This window comes from Cnephaeus nilssonii, assembly GCF_951640355.1.
Source record: "Cnephaeus nilssonii genome assembly, chromosome: X".
Taxonomy (NCBI): domain Eukaryota; kingdom Metazoa; phylum Chordata; class Mammalia; order Chiroptera; family Vespertilionidae; genus Cnephaeus; species Cnephaeus nilssonii.
This window is the reverse complement of record NC_137071.1, coordinates 127827129-127834696: the sequence shown is the minus strand read 5'-3', so window position 1 is coordinate 127834696 and position 7568 is coordinate 127827129. Positions and strand designations below refer to the sequence as shown.

Genomic DNA, 7568 nt, shown 5'->3' with positions numbered 1-7568 from the left:
GGGAGGAGGGAGGGCTCTCGAGCGAGTGGCCCGAATGGTGGTCTGTGAAGGCACGTTTCAAGGCTGGGTATCCTCGCGTAGCCCTGAGACATATGTACCTTCTAGGCATTTGGCAGGAAACTCGTTTGGCCACTTCGCTGACTTGCCAGAGTTTCAGGGAAATCCACGGTCTCAGATGTGCGCGAGATTTATTCTTTTCTTTTCTTTTCTGTGCGCTCCATGTAACTGGAAAGCTAAGGAGGAGGCCCCGGCGCCCCCTCCCTTCCGCAGCCTAATGGTATAAGAAATCAAAACCGAGTTGACGGTGATTCCAGGGACCTGGAGCGAAAGGCGACCTCATTCCCTGTGCTCAACCTGAAACAGATAACTGTCTGCTTCTCTCCAAACTCTCAAATACTTTAGGTCAAGACTGGTTGTACAACATCCTGGCTTACTTGAAGCAACCCAGGATCCACGTTCCCAGAGTTGTCCTCTTACATACCTTCCTTGCAATCACTTCTTGGTAGCCTGGGGGGGAAGGGGGCTGAGGAAGGAGTCGGCCTGAACAAAGCATTGTGTTTTTATTTAATTGAATACTTTCATAACATCTCTAAACAATGGGGATGTGGATCTGTGCCCTTGGAATTGTGTGGCTCTCCAGCTTTGAACGCATCATGTCACTTCTCTCCAGATAAGTGGAAAGGAGTTTTCTTCTTTGTCGTTGATCCTAGGAGTGTTCTACCTTCATAACATTTTTTTTTTCATTTCAAGTAAGCTCTGAGTTTCAATACTTGAACTGGAAAAGGATGCTACCTCTCTTCAAGGGATGAAGGGATGACGTGAGATCTTTGGGAAGTGCTTCTCAGAGTGAGCTACCATGATTCCCACCTTTTTTAAAAAAAAAACAAAAAACTGCTCTTCTCTATACTTTCATTTGCTAGAAAAAAAAGCTGTTAACTCAATATTATTGCCTTGCAACAGCTCCTTGCACTCTGTTCAGAACATTCCAGAACACTCCATGATGCAGGCCTGGTTCTAGAATCTTCGCTCTCTGCCTACGGCTGTTGGGAGCCATCTTGGTAAGCTGTGGCCCTCTCACTGGTAGGAGCTTGTGAAGCTTGGTCAGAGGTAAGGGAAAGTGGATATGGGCCTCCCACGACTTCCTGAAGTGTTTGTGGTCAACGGGGGACCCGAGAGTAGCTTGGGGGCAGCTTGGGGGCAGCTGTGACCGCCCCCCTGGGGGCTGTAGAGGCTCTCAGGGGTAAGACAAGTGATGGTACCTGTCTCTCAACACAGTTGAGACTGTGTTAAAAGTGTTCACAGAAGTTAAAGGACAAAGGATGCTGAAGGTTCATGGGTTGGGAATAATCTCTTCTTTGGTAATTCTTGTCTTTCCCCTCCCTTCTGTTCCCGTCCAGCCCATTCCTCCCCTAGGTACACAAAGCCTCTCTCCCTTTCCCCCATTACTTTGACATCTGGCTTGAACTAGATAACTATCTGGGGGGGGGGGAATTTGGGGAGGCAGAAGGCATCAGGTGTTTGTGAAGACATATAGGGGACGCTTATAAGCCCTGATCAGGGACAGAGGTTGGACATTATCATGGGACAGAATACATCTAGCTCATCATGGAGCTTACACAAAACAGGAACAGAGGAAGGTAGAGATCAGATACCGGCTTACCTATGACCTTTACTCACTCACCTTATAGGCAAGGGGTAGGTGATGGGTGAAACCCATCTGGCACTCTCCTGAAATGGCTACCATGAGGACGCTTGAATGGTTTACAAGTTTCTACCTGTTGTTCCAGTTACAGTGCCTGGGAAAGCGGAAGCATTCTGGCTGGTGGGGCGGGGAGGATCTGGGATGAGTGAGTGGGTAGAAGTGAAGAATAAGAGAGCGCTAGCAAGTGGTCATTACAGACCAAGTAAGTGCTTCTCTGAGTTGGCTGTTTTCTGGATTCGTTGTGACTCCCCATGGTTCTTTTTGCCTCCTCCCTGTAGGGATCTCCATAGACAGCAGCAGCAAAGCTCTTACCATCAGAACTGTCTCCATGCTTCTTTGGGGAAACAGAGAGGAAGAAGGGTCCTGGGGAGGATGCCTGACCCCATAGCTAAGTTTAGGAAGAGGGCAGTCAACTAAAGAAAGCATGGGGCTAGCGTGGGGAAATAGTGCTGAGGCTTTGACCAATAGGAGGTCCCAATGCATTCATTCATACACTTCACACAGTACATAATTTAATCTGTCCCAGTCCAGAAGCCATGGCTGAGCCCTGCTACCCAAGGAGCTCCTGGACCCTTGATACTGGCTGATAGGCGAGGAAACCCAAGTCTAGAGTGTGGTTTGGGAATAGCTGACAAGAGAACGTGGTACCAGCACGGCCAGTACCCTAGACCTTGTGTGTTAGAATCTCCTAGGGAAAAGAATATTCTTTTTAAATTTTTAAAAACTTTTTATTTTGATGTAATATTATAATTACCAAAAAGTTACAGGAATAGGACAAAGAACTCTTGTATTCCTTCAGCCGAGGTCACCAGTTATTAACAGTTTGTTCCCACTTGCTTTATCATTTGCTCTTTCTGTTTCTTTTTATGAACAATTCAAGGGTAACCACTGAGAGACTGATACTTGCCAAGGGCATCCTGTCATGAAGGGTGGCTGACGTGCAGCCACAGGGTACAGAAGAGCATTGGTGGTGATGTAGGGCCCAGAGAGAGAGAGTGCAGTCTACCTACGGCCGTAAGACACATGTTTGTAAGTCACGTGGACTCTCTGGTGCTGGATATAGAAATCATTCCATTGTAAAGTGGTTAAGATAGACTGTTTTGCCGTCATTCATGTCAAGTTTGTTTGAACTATGCCGAACTTTAATCCTATCTATACTAATAAAAGGGTAATGTGCTAATTAGGGCGCACGTCTTCGGACAACCATCCAGATGTCTTTCTGGACAAAGCCACAGCGGCTGCCTGAGGCTCAGGCAAGCCGCTGATGGCAGCTGCCACTGGGAGGGCTGGCCTGAGGCTCAGGCAAGCTGCGGATGGCGGCTGCGCCCAAGCCTCAGGCAAGCTGTGGATAGCGGCTGCTGCTGCAAGGGCCAGCCCGAGGCTAGGGCAACCACATGCAGCTGTGAAGCCCAAGGCTCAAGCAGCCATGGTGGCCACCAGTGGCAGCAGCAGCAGCGAGGTGATGGGGGCAACACCTTCCCCTGAAGGGCCAGGTCACCTCCAGCAGAGGGAAGCCAGACTACGGCTTAGGCTGGGGGCCGGGGCAGAGGCGGTTAGGGGTGATCAGGCCGTCAGGGGGGCAGTTAGGGGCGATCAGGCCAGCAGGCAGGCAGAGGCAGTTAGAGGCGATCAGGCCAGCAGGCAGAGGGGTTAGGGGCGATCAGGCAGGCAGGCAGGCAAGCAGTTAGGAGCCCGTGGTCCCAGATTGCGAGGATTGCGAGAGGGATATCCATCTGCCAGCAGTCGGACATCCCCCAAAGGATCCCAGATTGGAGAGGGTGCAGGCCGGGCTGAGGGAACCCCCTCCCCGTGCACAAATTTCATGCACCGGCCTCTAGTCTATAATAATCTATAATGATAAAAGCATAATATGCTAATTAGACTGGACGTCCTTCCGGACGACCCTCTGGATGAAGCTGGGCTGTGAGGGAAGCTCGGGTCCTGGGTGCCTGCTGGCAGCTTGAGGGAAGCCCAGGTCCCAGGTGCCAGAGGGAAGCCGGTGCTGGCAGCTGGGGGAATTTTGTGCATCTAGTCCTCTAGTCCTGTATAATAAAAGCCCAACGACCGAATGGCGGAATGACCAGAATGACTGGTCAACCAGTCACTATGACACACACTGACCACCAGGGGGCAGACACACAACGCTGTAGCTGCCTCCTGGTGGTCAGTGTGCTTCCACAGTGGGAGCACTGCTCGGCTGACCTGGATGAGCGGTGCTCCCGCAATGGGCTGATCCCCACAGGCCACACCCCCCACCAGTGCACGAATCCCGTGCACCGGACCTCTAGTATTGTTATGAAAATCCATTCCACCACACCCCAACTTTGCAGCCATAATATTCTCCAACATTTTAATTAATTCAGTCAGTACAAGAGGGGAAAGATATTAATCCCCTTAAGAGCTCAACATCCAGTGGAAAGGAAATAAGAAAAACTATCATCAGTCAGAGAAAGAGTATTCTGAAGAGGAAGGCATTGGGGGCGGGGGGTTGATTGGAACACCAGGCTGATTAAGGATCTGACGAGTACATGCCTCGAGTAGTTTGGGATGTATGTGGATGTGAAGATCCATCTTATCTGAGGCTTGCTGCTCTTCAATGACAAGGTTCATGAGTTAGGGAAGCCTTCGGTGTCACGCACCCAGCACAGACTTGATCTTGGCCTCAGTTTCTTCACCTGCCATACCGCATCTCCAAGGTACTAATTAATTGAGGTAGCAGTTGCTCTGTAAACACTAATTTCATCTTCCCCTCCAAAAATGCAGTATGTGGGGAAATAGCATGAAAGGTATTCGGTGGTAGGGTGGGATTCAAGGGGGTGTTCCTATTTTTTTCTACAAATAAATAATTACTAATTATACTAAGTGCTATGGTGGAGATTACCGTATGGGATAATAACAGTACCAGTAGTGATGATTTGTTAACCATTTCCTGTGTGCTGAGCACTCTGCTAATGGCTTAACTTAGGACATCTTTCTGAGGTGTGAGGCTCAGAGGGGTGAAGCAAAGGTAACTTTTCCCAGCACTGGCCAGTGTGTGCAGTGGTTAGAGGGTTGGCTAGCACACTGAAGGGTCACTGGTATGATTCCCTGGCAAGGGGACATAGCTGGGTTGCAGGTTCAATCCCCGCCCCCATTGGAGCGCTTGTGGGAGGCAACCAATCGATGTGTCTCTCTCACATCAGTGTTTCCCTCTCCTTTCCTACCTCCCTTTCTCCCTCCCTCTCTCTCCTTCTCTCCCCCCTCCACTTTCTCTAAAAATCAATGGAGAAAATGTCCTCAGGTGAGGATTAACAAAAAAAATGGTCACTTGCCCAAGGTCACACAGCAAGTCAGAGGAAGAATGCTTCTGTAAGGGAGACCAGCAAGGTGCCCTGGGGCTGAAGGATGAGCAGGAAGAAGCAGAGCACAAGTCAGGGAGAATGGATTGCCAGGCGGCGGGAACAGCAGGTGTTGTGAGGGCACTGAGGCGGGAGAGAAGCGGAAAGGATCCTCAGAGGCTTGGCTAGGACCTGGGGAAAGAGAGATGAGGTCGGAGGTAGGCAGGGAAAGATTTACAGGGCCTTATGGGACCTTATTAAGGAGCTTGCGTTTTATTCCAAGGACAATGGGAAGCTGCTGGAAGGTGTTTTTCACTTTTTATTAAACTGTGTGTGTGTGTGTGTGTGTGTGTGTGTGTGTGTGTGTGTGAATCCTCACTGGAGGATATTTTTCCATTTCTTTTAGGGAGAGTGGAAGACAGTGGGGAAAGACAGAGAGAAACATCAATGTGAGAGAAACACATCGGTTGGTTGCCTCCTGCATGAACCTCAACCAGGGCCGGGGCTGGGGAGGAGCCTGCAACCGAGGTACATGCCCTTGACCGGAATCAAACCCGGGACCCCTTGGTCCACAGGCCGGTGCTCTGTCCACTGCGAAAAACCGACTGTGTGTGTGTGTGTGTGTGTGTGTGTGTGTGTGTGTGATCCCAAAAAAACTCTGTGATGTTTCTAACCCAATATATAGATCTTAAACAGTTTTCACTGCCCGCCATCAGCACAGTTAAAGAGTTGCTGTGTTGCTTGAAGAAGCTGGTCCTGCAGACTGCTTCTAGAAGGAGGTTTAACTAGTCTCTTATCTGATGCTTTTTAGACTGCATTAAGGGAGCTCTTTCGGCTTTCACCAAGCCTTGTCAAATGGCGGGGGTGGGGGGGAGTAGAATTGGGAGAAAAGGTAATTGCTGGAAACCTGAGCTGTTCAGTGTTAGAAATGAAACTGTTGAGTGTAAGACTTTGGTTTGAATATATCATGATAAAGATGCTTCAGTGGCTAAATGGTAATTTTGTGTGTGTTTCTTGTTTTTTTTGGTATGTGCCATCTGTGATGACAGACAGCACATTTGTGAGAATCTGGGAAGACTCGGGCACTTTTCAGTACTTATATATTTATGTATTCTAATCCAGGTACTGTAGGTTTTTCTGTTTGAAGCTACTACTTATGTGCAGACTACACTTCATGGGGAGAACCATTGTGCTGTTCCCCTTTCCATGTGGATGGGACCACAAATATATTTACTTTGAGACAGCCTGTGTCAGTTAGATTTGGGTGCGGGTGATCTGGTGCTTGGCAGGCTGCTTGGTTTAGGAGGCCCTAAGCTGGGATGGCTCATCTCCCTACAAACGGTCTCGCCTCCAGCTTACTAGTCTGGACTTGTTAACATGGTGGTCTCAAAGGCACAAAGAGTAGCGAGTGAGAAGAAGCGTCAGGGCCCAAGCACTTCTGAAGTGTCCTCTGGGTCACATTTGATATTTTCCCATCAGTCAAAGCACAGGAGTGCTTCTGTGGTCCAGCCCAGAGTCACTGTGGGATGGGACCATCCAAAGGTATGGCCGAAACCGGTTTGGCTCAGTGGATAGAGCGTCGGCCTGTGGACTGAAAGGTCCCAGGTTCGATTCCGGTCAAGGGCATGTACCTTGGTTGCGGGCACATCCCCAGTAGGGGGTGTGCAGGAGGCAGCTGATCGATGTTTCTCTCTCATCTATGTTTCTAACTCTCTATCCCTCTCCCCTCCTCTCTGTAAAAAATCAATAAAATATATTTAAAAAAAAAAAAAGGTATGGCTGCAAGGAGATGTGAAAAATTGAGGGGAGGTCATTACTGCTGTAATTCTTACCCTTGTTCCTCTATAGTTAACGTGCCTTTTTTCCTCTGGCTGACTTCAACGTCCATCTTTACCTAGGTGAGGCTTTTAAAAATTTTTTTAAATGTTTTCTTTATTGTAAAAATATGTCTTTATTCATTTCAGGGAGAGGGAGAGAGAAATATCAGTGATGAGAGAGAATCATTGATTGGCTGCCTCCTGCACGCCCCCTACTGGGGATCGAGCCCACAACCCAGGCACGTGTTGACCAGAAAGGAACCTTTTGGTGCATGGGACAACACTCAACCAACTTATCCACACCAGCCAGGGCTTGGTGTGGCTTTTTAAGTTTTTTCCATATTTATCCTGCTTGGTGTTCTCTGAGCTTCTTGTATCTATGGTTTGTTGTCTGTGACTAATCTTAGAAAGTTCTTAGCCGTTATCCTATATAATAAAAGCATAATATGCAAATTGACCGAATGGTGGAACAACTGGTCACTAGGGACGCGCACCAACCACCAGGGGGCAGATGCTCAACGCAGGAGCTGCCCCCTGGTGGTCAATGCGCTCCCACAGGGGGAGCACTGCTCATCCAGAAGCCAGGCTCAGGGCTGGTGAGCCCAGTGGCGGTGGCAGGAGCCTCTCCCACCTCCGAGGCAGCGCTAAGGAGCAGCGAGCTAGGCTCACGGCTGACGACCACAGGGGTAAGGAGCAAGGGGACCCCAACTGCAAGAGGGATGGCTGACTGCC

General features: G+C 49.3%; 1 protein-coding gene across 4 annotated transcripts in view; it reads left to right on the top strand.

Annotated features, from left to right (window-relative positions):
* The first annotated feature begins 6 nt into the window (after positions 1–6).
* JADE3 (jade family PHD finger 3) overlaps positions 7–7568 on the top strand; it is a 102269-nt gene continuing 94707 nt past the window's right edge. The window contains exons 1-2 of one of the 4 annotated variants that reach the window (XM_079764939.1): positions 7–846; positions 961–1058. The gene's annotated coding sequence lies outside the window, so the exon portion shown is untranslated. Of the gene's footprint in view, positions 1108–1238; positions 2732–7568 lie in introns of those variants that run through there. The other 3 variants (XM_079764938.1, XM_079764940.1, XM_079764942.1) reach the window with 3 other exon arrangements.